Source organism: Tamandua tetradactyla, chromosome 6 (assembly GCF_023851605.1).
Source record: "Tamandua tetradactyla isolate mTamTet1 chromosome 6, mTamTet1.pri, whole genome shotgun sequence".
NCBI classification, from domain to species: Eukaryota; Metazoa; Chordata; class Mammalia; order Pilosa; family Myrmecophagidae; genus Tamandua; species Tamandua tetradactyla.
This window is the reverse complement of record NC_135332.1, coordinates 182146562-182173618: the sequence shown is the minus strand read 5'-3', so window position 1 is coordinate 182173618 and position 27057 is coordinate 182146562. Positions and strand designations below refer to the sequence as shown.

General features: G+C 46.8%; 1 protein-coding gene and 1 long non-coding RNA gene across 15 annotated transcripts in view; one reads left to right on the top strand and one right to left on the bottom strand.

Annotated features, from left to right (window-relative positions):
• The window catches only part of FAM135B (family with sequence similarity 135 member B), a 260070-nt gene that overhangs the window by 40801 nt on the left and 192212 nt on the right, over positions 1-27057 (top strand). For 4 of the 14 annotated variants that reach the window (XM_077167764.1, XM_077167757.1, XM_077167758.1 and 1 more), the window contains exon 1: positions 25022-25505. The exons of the other annotated variants lie outside the window; for them this stretch is intronic. The gene's annotated coding sequence lies outside the window, so the exon portion shown is untranslated. Of the gene's footprint in view, positions 1-25021; positions 25506-27057 lie in introns of those variants that run through there. 14 annotated transcript variants of the gene reach the window in all.
• LOC143689093 (uncharacterized) lies at positions 125-25340 on the bottom strand. Its single transcript, XR_013178567.1, has 3 exons — positions 24943-25340; positions 1392-1490; positions 125-339 (listed from the first exon to the last, which is right to left on the bottom strand). It is a non-coding gene; the product is annotated as an uncharacterized LOC143689093 (long non-coding RNA).

The window sequence follows — 27057 nt, the reverse complement described above, 5'->3', positions numbered from 1 at the left end:
TTATGTGCTCCACTCCAGCCACAGTGTCTTGAGCAGTGCTTGCCACCGAGTCTGTGTTCAGTGAAGCCGTGCTGAATTTAATTCATTTAATGAATGACGGTTATGAAAATAAAGATGTCTTGGGTTGACTAATTAGCAGTTTATCTTTGTGAGTTCCACCATCCAGGTTTAATGTAGGTTTTAGAAGATTATGTAATGTGGCTTTTTTTTGCTTTCATTTCCTGTGTCTGTTCCCTGTAAAAGACGTGGCACAGGCATGTACCCCATGTGTTTCTGACAGTGGCTGAAACTCCTGCTTTCTGGCTCATCGTGGCAGAACTTCCTTGGAACCAGCATGATCTGGTAAAAAAAAAGAAAAAGGATATTTGCGTCAGACTAGTTTTCAAATTCTGTCTCAATCAGTAGTTATTGCTCATTAGTCAAATAATTGATTTTACTTTATTAATCCTTATTTCTTGCTCTGTTTGGTGTTGACAGGATCTGCTTTATGCAGATCTGATGGGAAATGGTGACTTTTCTCCTTGGCAGTGTGTTAAATCTGTGGACCATATCTCTGTGCTGCACACAGCTCCACAAGCACATGTGTAGAGATGGGGCCAGGTGGGGTCATTATATTCCACCTAATAGAAGCTTTAGGACAAGACTCAACAGCAGGGGAAGCTGCAGCCAGGCAGGCTGAATCCCACTCACCTCATTAGAGGTGGGCGGTCCTCACAAAAGGGTGACGTGATGCAGGCGTGCTCTCTGAGAAGCATCAGCTGGTCGTTTCTGATTTGTCAATGATATTGCATTAAAACTGATCCATTTTCTGACTCTGTCACTGTCCTTGTCTTATCGAATTATAGCCCCCGCTGCAGCGCATCGTTCCCTCTCTCCGGGAGTGGGGACTCCCCAGAGCAGCAAAGCCGTTTGGCACAGTACGGAATTCGTTACTCAGGGGACTTGGCGAATTGAAGATCTATTACTTTTACATTCTGCTTTCTCTGGCGTGCCTGCCATAATGGTCTGGGTTCTTGCCAGTATCCTTTTGATTGTTTTGATGTCTCTCTTATTTTTTGTTTGATGTATTTTGCTTTGTGTTTGGTGGTAGAGGTCAGGTGGGATCAGACAGTGGGAAAAGTCAATGTGCTGTGATTGCCGGTGAATCTCTGAAAGTCGGCCTTCTACTTCTGGAAGGCTGACACTGATCTCGGCGTCCCTGGTCATTTGACATTTTTGAGCCTCTTAAATAGGGGGTTGATAAATGGCATCAATTTCAGAAGATGTTATATGAGCCTGGCATATAGTAGGTGCTCAGTAAAAATGTTGAGAAAATGAAATATTAAATACAGATTCAACTGTCAGTCATTATGACAGCCCCCATCTTCATCTTCACGTTAAGCCTGACTCACTTTTTAAACTGAAGACACTAGAAACCCTGGACTCCATTTCTGCTTGTGCTGCAAAACTTGGACAACTTCTGCAATGTTTTGAGACCTCTGCCTCCTCATCTGAGAAAAGAAGGAAAGTGATAATTAAATGTTCTTTTACATCTTTTGTCTACAACATAAAGGCTAATTTATCCAACCTAATATATAAAATCTTGAATTAATGGACTCTGATCTACAGATCCGTATTGGGTTTTTCATTATCATTATTACTGTTATTATTATCATTTTGCATAGCCAGGCACTGGGAATCGAGCCTGAGTCTCTGTCATGGCAAACAAGAGTTGTGCCATTGAGCCACTGTCACACCACCTTGAGTTTATTTCTTTTTAAGGTTTATTTCTTAGCACTGTCCTTTCTTTTTCTCTCCTTCTGTAGTCCGATTCCACACTAGTTCCGTCTCTTTCTCCCTTGCCCATAAGTTTTCACTGAGTCTCTCTCTGCGCAGGGGTGGGTTTAGGTAGTGAATAAAACAAACAAGCGAACAAAAACCTGTGTTTTCATGGAGTTATCGTGCTAGTGGGGTGAAAGTGGAGGGAGAGAAAAATAACAAAAACAGTGTATCCAGTTGTGGTGAGTGAAATGTGTCCTTTATATTATAATAATGATATTATATTATAATAATGATATGTGTGTCCTTTTTACTGTAATAATGATGATGGGTTAAAGGTTGAAGATTTTCGGATCTGACACATTATAATTGGTGCCTTAAAGTTCACAGACGACTTCATGAGTTTGTGAGCGCAGCTTACCCTGCAGCTCTGAAAACTGCACAGATGCGTTTTGGTCCCGATATTTAGCTTTCTCTTTCCTGTACCTGTTAAAAATGGGAAATGTTTTTAGGGCTGCCGCAGAAGCACTTTGGTTCTCTGATCAGTTGAGATGATGTGACAGTATCAGCCCAAATCTTGCTGTTTTCTTCCTGTTATTTCTCCGGTGCATACGAAGGGTAAACCCCAGGGTCCTTGCGGTCACCATTAGAGTTACAGCCACTTGGCCCTCCATGGCACCTACTCGAACAGGAGCGAAATCCAAAGAATCCACAGGTAAGAACTGATTAACTGGAACGGCTCTGCTTTCCCTGCACATCAGAACCCCATTTTTCATCGTCAGGGAGCGCAGCACTGTGTTAAACTTCAAAACATAAGCAAACCAATCCTGGAATCCTTTGAGGATGTGGTTCCCTGGGCTTGTTCTGGGACCAAGTAAAGTAGAAGCCAAAGCCCAGCTCAGAAAACAGAGTCATTGGTAGTTTTTTCAAATCTTTAATATGAGGAATTATTTATGTAAATTTTGGAAAGCTGGAGAAGCAAGGAGACATTAAGATGACTCAGTGATCAATAATTAGAAGAAGAGATAATATCTGCTAGGGCTGGGGGAACAAAAAGTGGGAACTGGAGTTCCCAGAACCTGAGATTTCAGACTTCTGGGCACAGCTACGGCTGCTGATGCTCAGACCTCTGATGGTCCGGCTGCAAAGCCAGTGCTTGGCCCTCGGCAGGGGCTCCCTGAAGGTGGCACATGAATGCAGGGGTGACGCAGCCGAGTTTTGTTGATACTAACTTGGAAGGGGTGATGGGCATTGACATTAGGAGTGCCAAAGGCAATGAGGTCTGAGCTGAGCCCTGGTCTCGCTAGGGCTGCAGGGACAGGAGCTGAGGAGGTGAAAGATGTCCCATCACACAGGAGTAATGATGGTGATACGAGTAAATGGTGACAAGTTTTGTTTATTAAAGGTTCTTGTGTGCATGGTGTGACCCACGCAATCTCATTTACATAACATTCCTCCTTTTCGCCTCTTTCATTACCTTTATCCAATTAATTTTACCAGGATTGGTTAGTGCTTCTAAGTATTTAATGATAGATTTCTCTTCCTTTGTTCCCTCAAGTACAACATAGTTTCAGGTTTGCATCATTTCTTGCTTCCAGAACTTATCAGGTGTCCTTCTTTCCCTGCCTTCCTCTAGTTCATCCTTCATATTGCTGCCAGATGATCTTTCTTCTAAACCAAAAATATTATCACATCATTCCTCCAGCTAAAAGAATTAAATGGTTTTGTGTGAACTGGACGATAAATTCCAATCTCCTATATATTTACTCACAAGATCATTAATGGCTTAACTTAGTTGTCCTTACAGGTCACGTGTGTTCATGCCTCCTTTCCACGAGGCACTGCTCTCACCTCTACCTGGTAGTAGTTTTATTCCCTTGACTATTTGTCCATAATCTCATGCATCAAGATTTCCTCCACCTGCCACATCCTCTGTGAAGCTCTCGGTCCCCTCAGCATCAGCTGTCAAGTCATTGTGTATCTCTGCTTGTGTGCGTCTCATCCGAAGGCTATTTGGATTGCCAATGCATTCGATTCATTGTTAAATTTTAGGTGTAGATGGAAGGGAAAGAGCTTAGGGTCTGTGACAAGTTGGCCTTGATATCAACTAGAAACTCTGACTTTGGACTCTAGGGAACAGGTGAGCGGTAGTCAGTATTCTTGCTCTCACTCCAATGTTTCTTATCGTGTAGTGAGAGTGATGATGCTGATTTTGGTAATGGTGGGGATGGTGATTTTTATTATGTATAATTGTATAATATAGCCGATTTAGAAATAATTTCACTTATATTATAACAGACATTTAGCTAAGTTCTGATTTTATTTTGGGGCCTTATTTATGTTCTTTGTAATTTGCAGAAATCATATCTTGCTTTTTTCCTAAACGTTTGTTAATATATGCATCCATTTATACTTCCTAACAGCACCTGGGTTTTTATCTAGATGGATTGCTCATACAGGTACATTCTTGGTTGCAGGTAAACACAGGTATTTGCCCCCCTGTGCTAGTTTGAGATTGTTGTGTACCCCAGAAAAGCCATGTTCTTTTGGTCCTGATCCAATCTTCTGGGAGCAGTTGCATTCTATAATTCGGTCCAGTAGTGTGGGTGGAATCTTTTGATCAGGTTGTTTCCATGGAGATGTGACACACCTGATTGTGGGTGTGACCTTTTGAGTAGATGGAGATAAGACACACCCCCTTCTAGGTGGGTCTTGATTAGTTTACTGGAGTCCTTTAAAAGGGGCAACATTTTGGAGGAAGCTCAGATGCAGACACAGACACAGGCTTTTGAAAATGCAGAAGCCCCAGGAGATGCCAGTAGCCGAGAGAGCTGACAGAAGCTAGGCAGGAGCCAGAGTTGATACAGACAGAGACATTCGGAGGTGCAGAAAGAAAGGCCCTCAGGGAGGCTGCTTGAAACCAGAAGCCAAAGGACCAGCAGATGCCAGGCAGCAGCTTCCCAAAAGGACCAGCAGATGCCAGGCAGCAGCTTCCCAGCTGATGGAGGGGTTTCAGACACCTTTGGCCTTCCTTGAGTCAATATGTCTTTCTCCGGATGCCTTGGTTTGGACATGTTCATGGCCTTAGAATTGTGGACTTGTAGTTTAATAAATCCCCTTTATAAAAGCCAACCTATTTCTGGTGTATTGCATTCCATCAGCTTTAGCAAACTAAAACACCCCCTTTTGTGCAGTTTAAAGGGACCCTGGAAGAAGTATCCTCTTACTGAACTGATATGGCCAAGGGGTAGGACTGTTGAGCTCACTGTGGCCAAGAAGGCATCTCTCTTCTGGGACTTCACATTTTGAGTAGAATGAGTCAAGCACAGAAGAGAATGTTCTAGATCTTGCAGCCCAGCAGTGGCTCTCTGGTGTATGAGCCGAGGGGGTTCTCTGATGAGACTGTCAGGAACATCCTGACAGGTATTAATTCAGAGCCTGTCTCTCCACCCTGTCTTCCTTGGGATTCTCACCCTCCCGTTTTCCAGCGGGCTCGCTTAGGCTCAGGTAGGCCAGCATTAACAGCAGTTCCCGAAGCACCCCCTGGCAGCTGGGACCACCTGTTAGCTGAATTCAGAGGCCCGGGGGGCTGGAAAGGATTTGGATACTGGGACCCCATTCCCTTGATACTTTGTAACAAGTTTAACATCATTAAACTTTGTGGGTTCCCCTTTTGGTCATGCGGGCATAGCAACGCATACCTAGCAGAGGTGTGCGGGCTCTGGTAGAGGAACAGAGTGGCCGTGGAGTGCCCAGAACCATGTCTGGCATGTAGTGGGAGCTTGTGGTTCTCTCCTGTTTTGTTAATACGCAACATCCCCCTTCGCAGAACCTTGAGAACCCCTTGATTACCTTCCGTCCCAGGGAAACCCCAAATGCTCTCTTCGTCTGGGTTATAGGTGGCTGTGTGTGTGGAGCGCCTTTCTTGGGGATCAGGTGCTGATGGCCCAGGCAGGACCACAGAGGCCATGTGGCGTGTGGGATGAGGATGCAACGTGGGGTCAGGCAGACTTGGGTTCAAGCCCAATGGCCCCACGTGATGAGCCACGTAACCCTTGACCTCACTCATTTTGTGTGCTGCGGATTCCTCTCTCACCAACCATAGAGGGCTACCACGAAATGATAGCCGACAGTCCCCTGGAGGCATTCTGTATCCTGTAGGAATGCAAGAGCCTCAACAAAGATTCCATGCCTGTAGAAGCTGTGCCTTAGACAGCTTCCCGTGGATAAATGAAGACTTCAGAGGGGCAGGAAATAGTCCAATCCCCAAGAACGCTCATCGAGATCTGTGCTTTCTAAAGGCTCCTGGCCTGGTGGGAGATGTCCTGAGTCACGCGCACGTGACGACCTACTCGCTTTTCCAGGCACAACCATCTCGCGTCGGCCACACCTGTCCCATTGAGCTGCGTGCACAGCAGCCTCGCCCACCTCGTCCACAGGGTCTCCCGGCAGTTATAGGGGAAGACGAGCATCCAGTGAAAGACAGAAAGTGCTGGAGTGGAGTGAAACCCTCAGGAAGCCCATCTTTTCTTACATTTCATCAGGCAGCTGGACGGGCGCTCCCCTATGGTTTACTCTGAGCCAGGCACCGGGCTAGGCACGGGCGCAAAGAAGCCATGTCCTCCATCTCAGAGGGTTTGCCTTTCGGCTGGGGTGGGGGAAGGGTTCAGAACCACAATATCAGCGGTCAGAGCGAGGATGGCCCAATTATTCAAAGCTGGGAGACAGGCCGTCTCTTGAGGTATGGATGGTGTCCCCCATGATATGGCCATGCCCCAGCCCTGGAAGTTGTCCACGTGGCATATTTAGAAATAGGGTCCTTGCAGGCATAACAGGTTAAGGTGAAGTTGTTCTGAATTAGCTGGGGCCCTCGTCCAGTACCTGTGTCCTTGTGAGGGCAAGCTGCAGGGACACACGTGCAGGGTAGAGACTGAAGAGAAGCTGGCTGGCAATGCGGAGGGACACACGTCTGCAAGGACGCCTTCCGCTCTGGGCTCAGAGGGAACGTGGCCCTGCCAGCCCCTGGAGGGCAGACTTCCAGCCTCAGAACTGGGAGGGGACATTTCTGTTGTCTTAGGCCACCTGGCACGTGCTGCTTCACTGCGGCTGCTCTGCGAAACTGGTCAGGCAGCTAATGCTACTGGGGGTCGCTGGTGATTCCTGGTTTCCGGGACAAAATGGAAGTCCCATAGCAAAGCAGGACGTGAGAAATTCACCCACCTTACCTCGGAGTACTTTACCTTCCTTTTGCCTTCATGGCACGTCCTTCCTTTTGCCTTCATGGCACGTGCCAGGATTCCAGCCTACATTGTTTCTTTCTCTCGTCTCTCTTCTTGTGTTCTGTATATGCATAGCTGTATGCATGCTTGTGTCTACACACATATGCACATAGATGCACAGATGCTTGTTTATCTGCCATCCTGCTATTGTGGGCTTCCAGGACTGAGAACCCTGCCTGAGGGGTAACAGGTGTTTGTTCTGAAACGATGAGTGACTTCAAGGCTGTCTCACCCCCTGGTTCTGTTCCTGGACTCCCAGTATCATAGTTTTGAGCCTGGAATTTGGGATTGCAGACATAGTCCTGCTCTGCCACTTACCATCGGCCCCTTGGCAAGCTGCTACCTTTCTGAGGCTCAGTTTTCTCATCTATAATAAGGATAATAATGGATTCTTGGAGGAGTAAATGAGATAATGCTTGTTAAGCCTGCAGATAACCCTTGACCAATGCTGGCGGCTGCAGCTACGTTGTTTATTATTATCGTCCAGCCTCTTTTCTCATACCCCGAATCTCTCCTCTCTTGCGGGAGTCCTGCTGACCGGTTTTCCCGCCTGGGGTCTTCCTCTCGGCGAGTGGAGGGGGATTTGCGCTGATCCCCCGGGGGCTCGAAGGTGTGGAGGGCGCGCGAGACAAAGAATGAGTCGCGGGAACTGGCGGAGCCTGCAGGGCGTGCGCGCCGGAACGTTTATTAGGGGAAGTACACTTGCTTATATAGGAGGCTTTCATGAGGGTGGGGGTGGAATACGGAAGTAAGGCTTAAAGCGTATTGATTGGAGGAGACGGGTTATATAGCCATAAATGGCTATGCGCTGAGAGGCGCTTTGAGGAAACTAAAGACCCAATGGGAGGAGACGTAGGAGGTCCCGGGGTTGCGTCAGGAGTTGCTGGGTAGAGCACTTGGGGGAAGGGTTTTGTTTTTTATAACCGCACTCTCTCAACTCTACACCTACGGTGTTTCATTTATAATAAATATGCCAAAATATGGGCTATTAGGTGCTTGTAAGATCTCTGCTCCTTGGGCTATACCTGATGCCTTAAGCACTTTGAGCCCTTGCAATCTTCCAGGCCTCAAAACTCAGGCTATGGATTTCTTCTCTTGTGATTCTTATTCTTTAGGTGGCCCCATCTGTTCTCAAGATTTTAAATAATTTTTGCATTCTGATTGACTCCCAGTTTCTCTGGTCAAGGCCCTGACCTCTAGACCTGTGCCCACAGTTGCCTGCTTGGCCTCTGCACTTGCAGATCTAATAGGCATCTCATGGTGACAGAACCCAAACTGTCCCTTTTTAGTCCCCTCTGAGTCGCCTCAATTTTAACTTGTCATTTTCCCCATCTCAGTGACTGGCACATTAAAATTAACAGTTGCTCAGGCCAAAAATTTTGGAGTTGTGTTTGATTCTTCTTTCCACTTCCATACCAGCAGCAGACCCAATGACATGGCGCACAAGGTGTGCTGAAAACATGACCACCTCCCGTCTCTTCCGGTAGTGCCTGCCGCCTTGGTGGCCACCATCCCCATTACCTAGTTTACTGCAATAACTGCCAACTTGTGCTCTTAAGTCCAACTTTTTCTGCATATAATCTGATCACATAGAGCGATCAGCCAAAATGCAGGTGAGATCATGTCACGTCTCTGCTCAAAACCTTTAATTGTCCCCATTCCAATCCCAATGCAGCCCTGAGTCCTTCCCATGGCCTGTGTGGCGTGGCCTGACCTGGTCCCACTATCTCCCTGACGTCACCTTCTCCTGCTCTCCACCGCCTTCACTCTGCTGCAGCTGTACTTGCTATTTAGGCATTCTTCAAAACTCCAGGCCACCTGAATTAGTTTTTATACTTGCTGTAGCGTCTCTCTGGAAATCTTTTGTTCCAGATGTTCAGAGGACTTTCCCTTCCTTCCTTCCCGTCTCTGCTCAGATACCTCCTCAGAGAGACCTTCCCTGGCCACCTTCTCTAAAATCTCCCCTTCCCACCGACCCCACTCCCATCTCTCTCTGTCTCTTGGCCTGCTTGTTTCCTTGGCATTATCACCACCTGATATGTTAAATATTCATTTATTTAGTGTTATTCTCCTTCCATTGGACTAAGACCCACGACAGCATGAACTCTTTTTGCTTCTTCATGCTTAAAAGATTACCTGGCATGTAGTAGGAGTTCAATAAATATTTGTCAAAGGTGCAAAAGTTTGTTGCTACAGTGAATATGCAAAGATTTTTGCGTGATGTTCTTCCCTCTCCCTTGAATGGAATGCCTGCTTTTCTGCCTGGAGCCTGCACGTTTATTCTGCAAGGCCTACCTATGGCATCTCCTCTCCTGCGTTCCTGTGATCTGTGTCTAGACGTGGTGTGGTCTCCCTCTCCCAGCACTTCAGTCGTGATTCTCCGGCATTATGTAATGACATGCCTATCGAACCCTTCCAGGCAAGGAGAATTGTTGGTGTTCATGCATTCGTGATGGCCAGCACGGACCCCAGCACCTCGAGAGTGCTCAGAGTCCCTTTGGAAATGAGTTAGTGCTGTAGAATTTCCAAGGAGAGGCAGCCTCTTGACACCTAGTTCAAAAGCGAGGGTCTCGGAAGAGAGATATCTTTGTTTCCTAGACTGCTCAAGCAAACACTGTGTAATGGGTCAGCTTAAACAATGGGAATTTATTAGCTCATCATCTTGAGGCTAAAAGGAAGTTCGAATCAAAGTATCATCAAGGCAATGGTTTCTTCCCAAAGACTGTGGTACTGGAGGGCTGGCTGCAGGGGAGTCTCGGTCCTTAGCTTGTGACATGGCGGCATCTCCTGGCCTCTCCCTTTTCTTCTGGGTTCCGTGGATGTTCAGCTTCTGGCAGCTCCCTGCGTGGCTTTCTGTCTGAATTTCATTCCATTGTAAAGGACTCCATTAGTAGGGTTAAGACCCATCCTGATTGGAGGAAGTTTGCACATTAACTGAAGTAACCTCATCAAAAGATCTTACTTACAATGGGTTCACACCCACAGGAATGGATTCAGTTTGAGAATGTGTCTTTCTGGGTTACATACAACTCCAAGCCATCCCAGAAGGTCAAGACAAGAAACATGAAATCAGGTTTAAAAAGACACGGAAAATGAGAAAAAAAGTCTCATTTGTCAACTATCTGATGTATACTAATCATCCATGTAAAATAATAATAATGCGTAATATAGAGCAGAAGCTGAAGAAAATTTATGGGATCTCCTTTAGGTCTATATTCTTGGAACCTAGAACCATGCCTGCAACCTAAATATGTGTTCAATAATTATATATGGGATTAATGAATTAGTAAATAAGCTAATGAATGATTGCACTGAATTTGCTGTCTTGTCAGTCCCAAGTAATTGGTCTATCCAAATATCTTGTCTCCAAATAAATGTTAACTTTCTTAAGAATGATATCTTTGTATGATAAAAACTTTCCAATTCCATGAGGTCCTTTGCTTATTTCTCATTTGGTGACTTGGGGACATGCAGTCTTAATAGCTAATTTTCATTGATAATGAGCCTATTTGCCAGTATGTCATTGAGCATAGTTATAATGTCTGCTAAGTCCATTTCCTTGGCCATCTCAGGTCTCCTTTGATTGCCTTTTAAGAACAGGACATTTTGATAGTTCTTTTCATGGTGATTAGCTTTGGACTATGTCCTGGATATGGTCAGTGTTGTGTTGTGGAAATTCTGGATTCTGTATTCCTCCTGAGAGTGTTTTTTGTGGTGATTATTGTTCCTGGGCAGTTTGTTGTGATGGACAATTAACTTGGTTGGACTCGGAATGCAAACTCAGTTCACTTTTTTTTCATCTTTCGTCAAGCTGTTTGGAGTCCACCAGAGATTTGGGCACAATTTATACAGAGAATGTGTGGCTCCCCTCTCTGGCTCTTTCCTTTCTAGTTTCTCCATCGCTTTGGGACAAGTTGAAGGTCCCAGAATTCTGGGAAAGGCTGTAGGTCTTGTATCAGACCACAGAGCTCCCCCTGGGTGTGTTTTAACCATGACCTGTCCTCAGGCCACCTCTAGACTCATGTCAAAAGGAGACGTGCCATGTTCTTTCCCTCCCTCCCACCCACCATCATTTCTCCTCCAGAGGCTTCTGCTTTGATTCATGCCACCTTAACTTTGGGAAATTGTGTTTGCATTGACCAGAGTTTGCAAGCATTGTCTGTGGGAGGGTTGGTTTTGTGGGGGCTCACTCAGCCATGCACGTATCATCAATACAATGATGGCTGCATTGTGTCATCTGGCCCTTCACCGCCTATGGGCACTGCTGCCGCCACCACTTTTAAAACACTCTGGATTCTGTGATATGATCATAAAAATGTACACTGGTAACAGCACCACAATTTAACAAGAATTACCGTTCAACCATGGGGCCAATAAGAGTGAATAGTGCTAATACTAATAGTTTTCATTTACCGAGAACCTATTTGATGACAAGGAAAAGGTGTGCATGTGTCTCATAAGCTTATTTTATAGCTGAGAAGGCTGAAGCATGGAGACATCTGTGAGTGGCAGTGGTGGCACCTCGGTTGTGTCGTCTGTCTCCAAGGCCCGCGTTACCTTCACCAGACACAGAAGCTGTGCTGGCCTGGAAGGGTTATATGCCTGGAAAAGCTGTGTTGGATCCTAATCCACTGTCATGGAGGCGGCCATTTCCTTTAAACCATCTATCCAGCACTGTAGGTCGGAAACTTGATTAGATTATCTCTGCAGAGTTGTGACATACCCGATTGTGAGTGTGAACATTTGATTAGAGGGAGCTGTGACTCCACCTTTCCAGGTGGGTCTTGATTACTTTACTGGAATCCTTTAAAAGAGGAAACATTTTAGAGAGAGGCTTAGAATGACGAGAGGAGAGAGTCACGAGCGCCCATGCAGCAGCACCCTTTGGAGATGAAGAAGGAAAACACCCCCAGGGGAGCTTCATGAAACAGGAAGCCTGGAGAGAAAGCTAGCAGACATTGCCATGTTCACCATTTGCCTTTCCAGTTGAGAGAGAAACCCTGAACTTCATTGGCCTTCTTGAACCAAGGTATCTTTCCCTGGATCCCTGGATGCCTTTGATTGAACATTTCTTTACTTTAATTTGAAAATTTTTATGCCTTTAGAACTGTAAACTTGCAACTTATTAAATTCCCCTTTATAAAAGCTGTTCCATTTCTGGTATGCTGCATTCTGGCAGTTAGCAAACTAGGAAGAAGGGGAGGGCTTTTCGTGTGGGGAGAGGGTGGGTGCAGAGGTTGGAAGAGGAGACCAAGAGTCACTTAAACTGAGAGGAGGAGGGGAGCTGGCCAGTGAGAGTGTTGACGGTAGCAGGGATCAAAGAAGGTTTTCCAAATGTGACTTCATTTTCTATCTAGTGAGTTTGAACTGCCTGTGAAATATCCAAATCAGTGTGTCTAGTAGACAGCTGATTGATTGTTCAGGTGTGGAGCTTAGAAGCCCAATTTGAACTTAATTTGTAGAGTTAGGAGGAACTGGCTTATAGCTGGTATCTGAAAGCACTGAAATCCTACCTCCTTTGACTGTCTTTTATTACATTCTCAGATCTCTGCTGAGATAGTGGAGTTCCACTACCTCTCAGGGAGTTTGTGGTCTCCTGGCCCTCCAGTGGACAATGCAATACCTTCTTCTGGAAGTAGTGTGGAATTGTAGGAATTCCTTCTTGCTTGGGAGTCCCTTGAGTAACATTCATTAAAAGTCTTAGAATAAAACTTTGCATTTCAATTGCTTCTTATTCTTAGAATGTCAAAGTGCTTCATAAACATGAATTGCTAGAAACCTTTTAGATTAATTAAGAAGAACAGGTTTCCCAGACAAAGAAGGTGACTGTTTTTGTACTTTCTGGTGTTTTTACAGATGGGTGAATTGAGGCACAAATAATTCTGTAAACGGTTACACAGTGATGTTCTGAGCACAAATGAGTTCAGCATGAGTATACACCAGTGTCACCGCCACATTTTGTTGCTTTTCAGACTAATCATGATCAAATCAGTGGTTCATAAATACTGAAACTCATGATGAGAGTATTTGTGCTGCGAAGTTTCAGTGGTTACAGTAAGCCAGGCGCTGTGAGGTCCAGTGCGTGGTTGTGACTGTGTCCGCACAGTGCTGCTGTGAGGTGGGTCTGTCTTCCCTGCATAGCCAGGAAGCAGCAGAGCTGGGTTTTACCCAGCCTCATCTGACTCCTGTGTCTGTGTTCTTTGCCGTACAATCACCATACTTCTGCACTTTTCTCCCTGAGCTCCTGAGGGACAGTCCCGTTCCCATAAGCCATGGAAGGTCCCCCCGCCACAGGGCGGGCTCCAGGCCAGTGCTGAGTGTGGCCAAACGGGATCCTCCGTGGTGCTCAGAAGATGGAGCTTTGCAGAACCAGTCAAGGCCTTGGGGCGTCCTTCTGCCTCACAGGACACCCCGTTTGCCAGCATTAATCTACAGTGCCCCGGGAAGGAGAATCCCATTCTGTGGGCAGACACTATAGTAAACGTGCGCCCAACTTTATCCTCACAGCACCCCTGGGAGGGAAGCCTTCACCCCTGTTCTGCAGAGCAAGAAACCAAGGCTTAGAAAGAGGCTGTAAAAAATACCACCCGCTCATTCACCTCCAGGCCTGTTCCTGCCACAGTCATGCCCTTTGGGAAGTCACATTCTTATCAGATCTGATGGTTAAATTGTTCTGAATCACATATGCCCACATTTGTGCAAATGTACTACAAATTCCCCACCCCAGGTGGACACATGCTCACCAAGTTTACATGTGGAGTCTAATACGATTTTCCAACCTGGTTACACCAGCAAAACACGAGTGCTTCTTTCACATCACTTCCATACTAGCAGCGGGTGTGCTTGTGTTTCCAGACACCTTAGTGCAGAGTTGAGGCAAACGGTGCTCCCTGGCCATTCTAATTTCCATTTTGTCCGTAGAATTGCTTGTTTTCCCAGGATCGCCTCCTGTGCTGTGGAGGCTGTGATTTCCATTGGTAGTAGGGTGGCGTGATGGCAATGCACCCCAGTCCACCCCCCGGCAGCACCCCAGGCCCCCCACCCCCCGGCAGCACCCCAGCCCGCACCCATGACAGAATGAGTACCATTTGGAACCCTGACATCTGACTCGAGTACATTTGACAGATGTTTCTACAGGATTAGCTGCTTTCCCACATTGTGTACTGACCACACAGTAAAACACACATACTTTCTAGGACAGTGCAGGGTTTTTTGTTCCGGAACAATAGAAGTGAACTTGGGAGTTATTCCTAGAGAACTTTTCTTCGTGAAGAAATCCAGATTCTCGCACCATGATATCACCAAGGATATTGGGTAGGTCCTTAGGTTCCCTCCCCAATGTCCAATTATCATGTGGAAAGTAAGCAATAAAATTAGTGGCACTCTGTATATCACTGGGTAGAAGGGAGGTCCTGACTCCAGCGCTGACTGCACATGCTGTTGTGAAGCGCAGCTCCACGGGCCCTCCTGGGGCCCTCAGGCACAGGGGCTGCCCGTCCCTCCCCGGGCCATCGGGTACAGGGGCTGCCATGGGTGCTAGAGCCCACCAGATTGGGGGACGTGAGAGGGTGGGAAGTGCACTGCGTGGCCGGGCTTGTGAGAGAGCTGCCTGAGCTAGACCGCAGAGCCTGGCTTTCCTCCTCTGTGATGGAAGGACGGAACCCAAGCTCCCCACGTGGTGAGGAGGCATCAGTGAGACGATGCGTGTTGGGCCTCCAAGCTGGGAGCCCAGCACACGGCTCAGCCAAACTCGGGACATAGGAAGTTTCATATTAGTCTGAGTGGAACATCAGACCTGGTGCTGACGAATTTGTGTTCATTGGCAAGCCCGTGGGACTGTCAGGGCAGGCCTTGGAGCCGAGGGGTCTCCACCTTCACTGGCACTGATGTTCAGTCATTATAATCTTCTTAAATTGTGTAATTCGTATCAACTCCAGGATCCAAACTGGTTGTCTCCCCTTCCATACACAGCTAACGGGTTCGTGGGTGAGTAGTTCCCGACCTGTAATCCACTGTTCTCAGTTGATGGGACCTAACAAATGGCAAACACATACTGGGAGAGCCTTGAGCATGGTGGCCTGAGAGGATGGGAGCCTGGAGTCCGTCTGTATCTTTTCTTGTGCAGGAACGAGGCAGGGCAGGGCAGGGACATCAGAAGCACACGATTTGGAGTCTAACATGCCTCAATTTGAATCCTACCCTCTGTTGTTTTCTAACTTTGTGATTCTGGGCCAAAAAAATTGTCTGCCTGTGGGAATCTAAGGCTCCCTCTGTATAAAGTGGGAATACTTACACCTACGTCCACTTTGGAAAGTGTGGGGTCATGGACAGAGGAAGGACCCATTAAATTCCACCTTATTCCTTAGCTTTCTTGATCATTCTAATTTTCAAAGAAGCATTATGAGGGCTCAGGGTTGACTAAATCAGAGAACTTCAGAAGCAACATAAGGTTCATATTTAGACAACAATTCTTTTTTTTTGTTAGGTAGGAAAAATTATACATTTGCTTCTAAAATATAAAGAGCAGTGATTATGATTCATGCACTCATGATTCCAGAGAAAGGTGAGCTGTGTCTCAGTTAACCTAATCCTACTTCATCCTTGTGCCTGGAGCTCACCTAAGCCTAGAATGAGGGCCCAGGGTTAGGGCCAGAGAAGTCCCAGGGCAGTTTGGAAGCCGCTTTGCTTCGGTAATGCTGGCACAGGCAGAAAAGATTGTTGCACCCCAGAGCCCCTCCAAAGGGGAAAGCGTTTGTGTCATCCGCAGCTGGTCTCTTCACCCTCCTGGATTCCAACCAGGATTGATTTCTTCTAAAAATGCCTGGAGCCAGGCCTCATCCTCTCGTTCCTAGACTGTTGCAGCAGCTTCTATCTGACGTCCCACCCTCTAATATCTACCCCTTCCGGCAAATTCATTTTCTCTGTCTTGCTACTGCAGTGAAGTTCTCAAGTCATTAGTCAGAAGTCAGGTTTGTGGCTGGGAAGAAAAGCCATCGAGGAGATTTGGGTGGAATCATGGCTCTGCCGTCTTCTCTCCATGTGACCTTCAGCCACCTGTGCTGGACATGGATGTGCAAATAGAGGTTTCACTGTGAAATAGAGGTTATATCTTTTTATGAGGATTAAATGAAACAGTATATAAAAAATGCCTTATATGGTGCCTGATTTACAACGGATAATCAATACATTTTGTTAGCTCTTAGGTGGTTCTTCACTGTTAGAAAAACTGGAGCCAGTTTATGATGGTGCTCCAGACGTCCGTGTGTGTCCCCCGCCTTCCCTGTCTGTGCAGGGCGGACTCTCCTGTGCCACAGCCCTGGCCGCACACTTTACGTCCCCCCTAGGAGGCCCCTGGGACCGACACTCGGAAGGGCTCCCTTCCATTGGCTCTCGTCCCTCTGGGCCTTTGGTTGGGCGTCTGGACAGAGTAATCCAGGTGTTGTGGAGGCCCTCAGCCCTCAGCCCAGCTCCGTGGGCACGCACCGAGGGGCTGTGTGGGACACGCGTTAGCTGCCGTGAAGGCAGATGTGGCTCTGGGTCAGATACTATAGTTGACACCTCGTAAGGTAAAGTGACTGCATGTGTGATTATAGAGCACGCAGGATGAGAAACCCACTTAGCCTGGTAAGAGGTTCGAGAAGGAAGAGTGCCTACCTGGTTTGGAGAGGATGATTAAAAGCTTTAAAGAAGATCATGGCATTTGAGACTGTTCTTGAAGAGTAAATGCAGTTTCAGCAGTCGGCTTGGGGTAGTGGAGACCCTGGGGTCTTCGGATCCAGAGAGAAGGAATTTGAATACTGGCCTTATCCCTTACAGCAGCTCTCTCTACTAGGAAGCTTTTCCCAAGACCTTCCCAAGGCCCCTCACTCAGGATCATGCTCTTATTTCATGTCATGTAAAATCTCTCTCCAGACACTCTGCCTAATGGAGCTTTCTTTACTGTGCCCGCAGCCATCACTGTTAGTGTCTCCCGTGCCCCGACTCCCACCCCCAGCGAGAACCATGGGGGGGGGCTTCCCCCAGCTCCAGGGAGTCTTCTGGCAGGACTTGGCCAAGGCGGCTGGGTGCCGTCTCCTCCAGGGGTGGCTTAGGGTGGCTCATGGTGTGGCGCGGGCCCAGGGAGTGCGACGGGACACCCGGTGGGGACTTCTGGTGAGGGTTGTTTTCCTCTGAGGAGGGGGCTCGTAGGGGTGGTCTCGGATGGAGGACGGCCTCTTCTCCTTCCAGATGTGCATCATTGTGCTCCTGGAATACCTGAAGCCACCTTGCGAACTGGAAAGGAGCCAGGCTCAGGTTAGGGTCATAGGCCAAAGGTCACAGAATGGAGAGCTGAGGTCCTCTTCCGCCTCACCTTCATTTGCACTGGATGATCCATTCCTCATTACTTACGCCCAAGATGGGAAAACCTTCTCGGTAAAGGGCTGGGCAGCAAGTATTTTGGGCTTTGCTGGCTGCGTGATCTCAGTCTCAAGGACTCAGGGATGCAATTCTAGCACAGGAAGCCTTAGGGAACATGTGGCTGTATCCCAATAAAACCCTGTTTATGGGGCGGCCCGCAGCGGCTCAGCAGGCAGAGTTCTCGCCTGCCATGCCAGAGACCCGGGTTCAAATCCCAGTACCTGCCCATGCAAAACAAAACAAGACAAACAAACAAAAAACCCTGTTTATGGAAATAGGTATGTGGTTGGGCCTGTGGGCCACCCTTTGGCCATTTGATTCAGAATTATCTGTTTCTTTCAAGGGTGTTCTCTCTTCCTTTCCCATGCTTAATTTACCTAAGAGCCTAGTCAAAGAAATGACTCATTTGTTTGCTGATTTAGCCCCTCTGCTACTTGGGTGGACGTCCCAGATGGCAGGGGCTTGTCATCTCCCTCGTCCTCACTGACCCTGCCTGATACGGAGGAGGCACTTCAGGAGGGTGTGAGTGTGTAGTGAGTGTGTGTGCATGGTGAGTGTGTTAGTGTGTGTGTGGTGAGTGAGTGCGTGGTGAGTGTGTGTGTGTGGTGAGTGAGTGCGTGGTGAATGTGTGAGTGCATGGTGAGTGTGTGAATATGTGAGTGCATGGTGTGTGTGAGAGTGTGTGTGGTGAGTGTGTGAGTGGTGTGAGTGCGTGGTGAGTGTGTGAGTGCGTGGTGAGTGTGTGAGTGCGTGGTGTGTGAGTATGTGAGTGCATAAGTGAGTAAGTGCGTGGTGAGTGTGTGAGTGAGTGTGTGAGTGTGTGGTGAGTGAGTGTGTGTAACTGGACAAGCCTGGTACGCTGTGAGTTCCAGTTGGCGTTTGGTTTCCTCATCTTCCCGGATTAGTACTTTCAGCTGGAGGGAACGCAGTTCCGGGATGTACCCGTCATTGCCGTGTAATTATATGCAGCAGCTTCCTTTCACTCTCTGGAGGACACCTGTGTGGACAACAAATTGTATGGTCTCTCCAGTCATGGCAACTGTTTATAGAGCCTTACTCTGTGATATTAAGCTCATTTTATACATCATTTTATTACTCCCTTAAGAAAGCTTGCAGGGCAGCTGCTATTCCCTCCATCCTGGAGGAATCAGAGTCTCAGAGGTGTGTGCGATGTACCGTGGAAGGCAGAGCGGGAACGCCTGACTTCAAAGAACCTGGTCTGAGTCGTTAAAATCTGGTTGAAATCTGGTGCCCTCATTTCCAAGGTGGCTGAAATAGTGTCGCCATCCATCTCAGCTGCTCCTTTGCAAGGTGAGACAGCGTCTCTTTCCCCCACCCTGAATCCGGGCTGAGCTCGTCGCTCAGTGTGGCCCCCGAGGTGCCACCTTCCTTGGGGGTCCGTGGAGGCCCGCAGCTGCTGACCTCACCTGGCAGGACTCTCAGGCTGGGAACCCAGCTCTTTGCATGAACCCCAGTGGTCCTCGGGAGAGAGGCCCTTAGAGGACAGAGGCCATTTGCACATTTCAGCCACAACCCAGAGCTCCTGGGCTGGACGTGGAGTGACCCAGCTGAATTCTCAAATTCCTGATCCATGAAATTGGAGCAAATAAAATAGTCATTGCTTTAAGCCTCTGAGTTTTAGGTGATTTTGATATGCAGTAACAGATACCTGAAACACATACTAAATTTCCTTGCCGTGTTCTGAGCTTGGAGAGGTGAGCTCCAGGTGTCTGGTGCTAGATGTGGCTTACAGTAGGTGATCAATACTTAGTGGGTTTTGTATCAGTTGGGTGAAAATGGAAGCAGCAGGAGCAAAAAGCAAAGTGTTTATTAAAGGGCTGGTGGCTCATTTCAGAGGGTGAGTTGCCTCAGTGGCCAGTGGGCAGAACAGCTTTGGAAAAGCAGGGAAGGGATCAAATGTTGGAGTACATTTACCCTAAATTTGCAATCTGAAGAACCCTTCCTTTCTAGCAAGTGCCACTTTGGCTGGAATTTCATACTTCTGGTGTGTTATTAAAAGAATCGGGCATTGTGGGAGGACATGCATAAAACCCCCACAAAACTAGGGCCTACAGCTGGGCTTCTGAGCTTGCTGTAAGATCTGGGATTTATCTTCTCAGGCCTCAGTCAGCTTCCTTGTACATTACAGTGGTTGGAAAGGATTTCTGAAAGGAGCCTTCCGGATCTAAAAAGCCCACTCACTATTTTTACAGTAGCTGAGATCAAGTTCCGCTGGCTGAGAAGATGCCTTTGCTCTCTGCTGTGGGCTGGATGAGAAACCCCAGTCTCTGCTGTCCTAGTTGTAAGCAGGTGTTTAAACCAGGCTTAACACAAAATGCGGTCATTGTACTTGATGTGCAAACATCACTAAGTGAAAGCTGCCCCTGCAACAAACTTGTAAAATAGCAATTAAAGAATTAGAGAAGAGGCTCTGAAAGCAAATTAGCATTTCAGAGAAGTGTTTTGGTTCCACAACTTTCTCACTCTTTAGATCATAGACAAACTGTTTTATTTTATTAGGTGCTAAAAAGGTGAATTGAAATAGAGTTCCTAGCATACCTGTCTTGTCCTGCAATAATGGTGGCGGCTACCAAGAAATAGAAATAACGGTGATAATAAGATTCAGTTGAAGAGAGATGTATTGACCACCTGTACTATGCCATGGAACTTTTCTAGGACATGGAGATCAAGGTGTGAATAAGACATGGCCCTTTCCTTACGGTGCTCAGAGAATACAGTGAAAACAGATAGGAAAATAAATGACAGTGCAGTGAAATGGAGGGGGTGGGGGATGGAAGGTACAAATAGGGCCAGGTTAACGAGGCTGCTTGGGGAATAGGACGCCTTCCCTGACCCCCAAGACAAGATTTAATGCACCATTACAGTCTTTTAAAACTCCCTGTGCTTTTCATTCAAGCATTTACTATGCCGGGAAATTGCATTTGAGCATGTTGTACATGAGTCCTTCTACTAAACACTTATGCTCCGGAATTAAAAGCCACGGAGTACGGCTTTTTATTCACCACCGAGTCCCCAGCACCTCAGCCACAACCTGCTACAAAGTAGGTGCTCAGGGAGTGTTTGTCGACTGAAATAAAGGATCGAAAGATCAGAGAAGGCTTCCCAGAGAGTGTGATATTTAAATTTGGTTTTGACAGATGGCTAGAAACCTGTGTCCCAAACTGCAGGAAGAGAAGTTAAATCCAGAGATAATGGCTCTTTAAAAGGAACATGGAACCTCATTCATCTTTTGTTGTGGAATTGGCAGGGATTTCTCCTAAGGCTCATGGACTTATGGATCTTTAGAGAGCTGGGGTTTTGTGGTGAAGAGAGTCTGGCATAAAAGTCTAATGGCCAATGGTTTCTAATCCCAGTTTCCTTGGCTACTAGCTGTGTGACCTTGAGTACATGGCTGAACCTCTCTGAGCCACAGTTTGTATGTCTGCTGGTTGACAATACTCTTTATCCTTTCAAGAAACACAGGTAGGTGCTTTGGCAGCTACAGCTGATATTCTGCAGACTTTGGACTCTTTTTGTGATCCTCTGTTGTCCAGGGTGTGAGACAATGACCTCGGCATTGAAAAATTCTCCGTCTTATTTTTCCTGACTGTAAATGGACAAATCACAATTGTAATACCAGAAGAGACAGCTTTATGTTCTGATCTGCCATGCTGGAAGTCCATAATTTCAGTAGTCAGTGACAAGCAGAGGAGGTTGGGGTAGAGTCGTCACCACTGCAGGTTTTAAATCCCAGTGTCTCTAGCTCCCAAATGTAAGATGCTTAAAAGTCAGTGCTTCTGTTGCCACATTTTAAAAATGGGCATAATGATGCCGAACTTCCATCATTCTTGTTCATTCATGTCATTAATTATTTTTTAATCACTTTCAGTTGTGCATCTGTATCATTCAGGGTTGAACTGAATAGCCAGTGCACACACACAAAGCGTTAGCCAGGGGTGTGGCGTGCAGGTGATAGTTGGTAGGTGGAAGTGACTGTGATGGCGGAGCTGTTAGCATTGCTGGAGGAGCCGCAAGCAGGTGAGGCCTGCGGGGAGGTGGCACGTCGCGGGGAGGTGGCGGGTCCCATGATTTGAGAAAGCAGCATGCTTGGGAAAGGTGGGTGGGGCGGGAATTCTAAACAGACCGAACTGCCGAGATCGAGGGCAGGTGTGGACGTGCACGGAGTGTGATTGCGGTGAGTTCGAGTCTTGCTGTGACAGGTGGAAGCGTGCCTCTAAGGGGCTAGCCTGGTGGTAGGATTCAGAACATGGGGAGTGTCTGGGAGGTGCTGCCTCTGCTTCAGCATTGCATGCTCTAGGCTGGGCTCAGGGGAGTAGGTTCTGCTCCATAGTGATAGCACTGCTTAAGGTAATAGCGTTGCTGAGGCTCCCTCGTCCACTCATTGCAAGCATTTATTGGGCTTGTACTACGTGCTATAAGTTGTAGTGCAAATTTTTCAGTTTGATTCTCACATGCACTTTGTGAAAGTAGATATTATAATTATTGTTTCATAGGCCATGGCTCAGAAAATTTAACTGATATCTTAAAAATGTAATTTTGGAGCAATAAAATACATGTTTTGTGAGAAAATAAAATTAAAAGACATATCTAAAAATATCAGAGCTAGGAAATAAAGATTTTCCATATTTTGATTTAAATATAACATGCATTCATAAAGTAAATACGCAAAAAGAATAAAATACTAACATGCAGCAATACAGATGAAATGTATACTTCATTCTCTTTATCATATAATATTCCAAGAATGAACTTATCCCAAGTTATTAAACCATTCTACTGATATTCAAGTAATTTTCAGTGTTGAAAGTATTACAAAAATGACAGTATTACTGCACGTCTTTTTATGCACCTGGCATCGCAGTGTTATGGGATGCATGTACGTTTAGTTTTAGTAGATAAGGCTCGTTTTCCAGAGTGGCCACACCAGCATATGCTGCATCCAGCAGTGCATCAGAAGGCATTTATTCTGCAGCCTCTCCCACACTTGCTGTTGTCTGCTTTTTTCCGTTTCAGCCTTTCTGCCAGTGTGAAATGGCATCGTATTTTGATTTTAATTTGCGTTTACCGGATTCACAAAGGAAGTTGAGTACCACTGTCTTATGCTTGTGGGGCTTTGGTACAGTACTTTGGTGTACTAGTTGAGGCTCAGGTGGCTGCTTTTGGTGGTGCCTTTCTCTCTGTCCTTACCACACTGAACTAATTTCCTCCTGCTCCGGGAGATCCCTCGGCGGCATAGACTGAGCCTCATTCTGGTCGGTATCTTCAGCACCTCGGACAGTTCCCAGCAACCAATTTTTTGGCTAAAGCTCAGGTGAAAATCCAGGTCCCCACTGAGTTACGTACAAGGGAAAGCAGAATGGAAAGCCGAACTGCTGCCTGCTGAGCCTGCATTCTGTCCCTTCTAAAGAGGATGAGCAGGCTTTTCTCACTCCTCCCTCTCCGTTGTGTTGAGCCATGCCAAATGGGGAGCCCGATGACGCCCGTGCGTGGACTCCTTATGCCCAGTGGGTGCAGGGGCAGTGTGGCCTCAAGGGGTAAAGGGGCTCCGCCACAGCTCCTCCCCAGCCACATCCTGCTGATGAGGTTTCTAACGGATGCTACTTGATGTTTCCTAGTAAGTACTTCCCACTGAAGTTAAAGTACTTAAGTTAAAGATAAAGTAGTTAAAAAGGATGTGCTTCGGGATCTAGGCCCAAGCTCATTTACTCTCTTTGCACTTAGTTCAGTTGTTTGATGTCTTTTAATCTCTGCTTTTTCATCAGTAAAATTGGAGTAGTTTCACCTCCCTCAAAGGACATTTTAAGGTCAAATGTGTGTATGCTGCTAAAATAGTCAAAAGAGTTCCTGGCACCCAGTGAGCGTTCATTTAATGCTAGCCCTTATCATTGGTGTGACAATTGGGGTACACCATTTTGAGCTTGTTTAAGAAAGTAGTGATGATTGTCTTGTTGGTCCAGCATGACTTTGGGATGCATTTGTGCTATAATTTTGAAGTGGGAGGCAAAGCAATGGGGTAGAGTATGGATAATTGAGCACTGTAATGATGACAACGTAGCAATGCATTTTAATTATATTTTGAAATGCCACCCGAGAAATAATATTCATAAAATTCAATTCAGTGTATGGTTCAGAAAGTGTCATGGGTTCTGACTATAGAAGGCATGGCTTGGAAGGAATCCAGAAGATTTCAATTTTTTTCTTTTTAATATTCTGTCCCTATCAGTTTATTTTTTGAGCCAGTGTCCAACTATCAATTAAATAGGGCTCTGATGCCGCATGGCAAAAAGAGGATTTTTTGAGTCAGATTGACCTCAGTTTGGGTCCTAGTGCTAACATTTCCTAATTGTGGCATCTTGAGCAAATCACTTAATCCAACAGAGCTATCATTTTCTAATTTGAAGGCAGGGAAAGCAGAGGTAAGTTGTGCATATTCACTGAAATAATGCATAGAAAGAGTTTAGGCCAGTGCTTGACACAGAAAAAGTACTTCACCAAGAGTTTTCATAAAAAGCATAACTGCTTTGTACAAATCATTATGCTAGAATCTAAAAAGGAATTAAAGATGAGCATGTGCATGTGTCTTTCTACCCCAGGAGACGGTGCAGTCTTTGGAAGCAGGGATCATGTTTTTGGGGATTTGGTTTCAACTCAGGATCTCCGGCACTTAGTTGGCTGTCTGCCATCCAGCATGGAGCAGACTCCCCCCATCCCCTAGAATCATATGCAAAGAAAGGGAGAAGATGTATGTTTAATGATGGTGATTCGAGATGTAAAGTGATGCATTAAAACATAATTATGTCTAGGTGAGCTGTCAGCTGTATTTCAGTAGATGGAATAAAATAAGTACTAGGCATTTTCCTAAACATGTGGCAGGTATTTTGTCTCCTCTCAGTCACTCTTTCCTAGAAGGTGATGACATTAATACCTCTTTTCAAACTGAAGTTTCAAGAAATTTAGGAAACCTGTCCAGAGTCAACTGCCTATTTTGTGCAGGTCTGTTGGGCTTAAACTCTCATGCCATAACCTCTTTGCTCTCTGCCTTTTCGTTGTGTACTTCAGGAGTCGAGAGAACAGATATTCATTTTGTCCTGGGTGATCAAGGAAAGTGCCATCTACACAGGATCTTTGAAGCTGAATCAAATTTTTATGGTTGGAGGAGGGTGAAGGGAGGGAGCTTTATAGATTGAGAAAACAGCTGAAGCTTTATGTGGCTGGGCCAGAAAAGGAGGCAAAGGGAGCATAGGAAGCTGGAGTGAGAGCTGAGGCTGGGAATGTGCACTGAAGCCGGATGAGAGAGGGCCATGAGTGTTATGCCAAAAAGGTTGGACTTTAGTTTCTAGATTTTGGGGAGCCAAGGGAGACATTTGATAAAGCAGTTAGTAGATGAGGGTCATGTTTCAGGTGATGGGCCCAGGGGCTTGAAAGATGAGCGCTAGTTAAGACTCTGTGCCACTGCTGTTCATTCTCAGACACAAGATTCACGTACCTCTGGGCTATGTCCTCTCGCTTAGCTCTTCACACTGATTAGCTGCCACATGTCCTTCTGTCCCCAGTGAGAAGATTGCTGGTGGTCTCCTGCAAAGTCATCTTCAGTTTTGCTTCTGTGAAGCTGCATGGACATTGAAGGAGTGGCCGTGATCTAAGACACCCGGGCTCCAGGGCTGTCCTAGTGTGTCTCCTTCCCTCTCTGGGTCTTGGTTTTCAAACTCTAAATTGAGGGAACTGGCTTGGAAAGTTTTCTACTGGGAAAATATTCTATAATTAAAACCTTTGTCATTGTCACCACAGTTAGCTAAACCGGTAACAGTGAGAGCATTGCCTGGAGGTTCAGTGACATGTCGGTACAGTGATACGGGAAGGCAACTGAACCCTCCTCTGGGCCCCTTGCCCATTGTGACATCGCTCACCAACTCAGATATTTCGGAAATGGAGCTGCTTTTCTGCAGTTGACCTTCCTTTCTGTTCTAAGCCCCTTGCCATAGATGACAGCACACCGAAGACCTTGGATCTCTCCTCACTTTTCTGTGAGGTGGAAGCCAAGTTCTCAGGGTAAAGCCACAGCTTTGGGGACAGAGTCTGGGGGTGGGCGCCGGGTTTCTGGCTTTGGATCCTTATCTGTCCTCAGGGCGTCCTTAGCTTTGTATCTTACCATTGGCTGCCCCGTCATCATCCTCCACCCTTCATTCCACCTCTGGCTCCTTGGTACCCTCTGAAGGTCTTACAGTGCTTGGGGAACTCTGGGCACCTGTTGGCTCCCCAAGCTTGGCCTGAAGACGGGGAGACAGGTACCCCCTGTGCAGAGTCCTCACATTATCTGGGGCTTTTCTGATTCTGTCTTTAGAATAAGGCTGTTCCTCTCAGATTTGAGGGCAGGGAAGGTCATGGGCCTCTTAGCAAGGGTACACTAGTAGCATAGCTATCTCTGCTCATATTGTCTGCTTCAGTCCTTCTTTACTGAGTTTCTGGTTTGGGAGGAGAAGGACCGCTTACACTATAATTTCCTAAATCCATGCCCAAAGTCCTAGATTTTTAAAAAGTCCAAATTCTTTCTATCAAATTATAATCTTTCCAGTTAAATTGAAAAGTCTGTTTGAAACTTAGGGCCAAGGACCAACTTATCTCTTTTCATGCTTGTAATTCTGATGTGCCATCTCTCTTCTGGGGGCTGCAGAATGCACAGGGACCCCAGATGGGAAATGGGATAGAGATGACTGTCGACCCTGGGAGGAGACATCTGTTTGTGTGTCACACGGTTGTGACCACAGCCGGCCCATGATGGTTTGATTTTACAGATGAGGAACCAGGCTCGGTGGGTCAGAGAACTTGTCAAAAGTCATGTTCTAGGGAAAGAACATACATCAAACTTCTTTATTCATTCTTAGGTGAAAACTGAATGACGTGTCCCAGGCAGCATTGAGCTTCCCACTTTGGTGTGTGTGTGTGTGTGTGTGTGTGCACAAGTGTGAGGAGGGGGTTAAGGTGAAGCAGATTGATATGAAATTGTCACAGGAGTTGCTCAGTCTTTTAAAGTCACACTTCTAGGCTTCGAGCTTTGGACGCTTCATGTTTGCCCTCTTGAAAATTAAAGCCGCCTCTAGGGGCGGGAGGTGGGGGTCCTTGGCTCGGTGGAGGTGAGAGAGGAGGTGAGAAGTGGCCGCCTCCTTCTCCCTAGGTTTGCTTCTATCAGCTCACAGCCTCACACGTGCCTCACACGTGGGGCCAGGTCCCAGGCCCTGCCGAACGGCACCAGGGCTTCAGCCCGTCAGCACGGCACCCTGCAGGAACTCGGGTCTGCCCCTCCTCTGCCTTCATTTGCTTCCTCCATTAATCTCATGAAGAGTGTTACACAGTGAGGGCACAAGGGGGAATGGGCTCCGGTCACTGTCCCCCACACCCCCAGGCTTATAGGATTTGTGGAAAATGGTCGCTCAGTCAGGTGGGAGCCTGCAAGACTCCGAGAGGCACACTCAACTGAACGCCATCTTTTGCCTAGTCTGCTGGAGAGGGTGAGGCATAGGTGCAGGGTTAAGAATACGCAGGAATTAACCAGAAGGCAGAGGCCGGTCCAGGCAGAGGGGACGGACCAGCAGGCTTGGAAGTT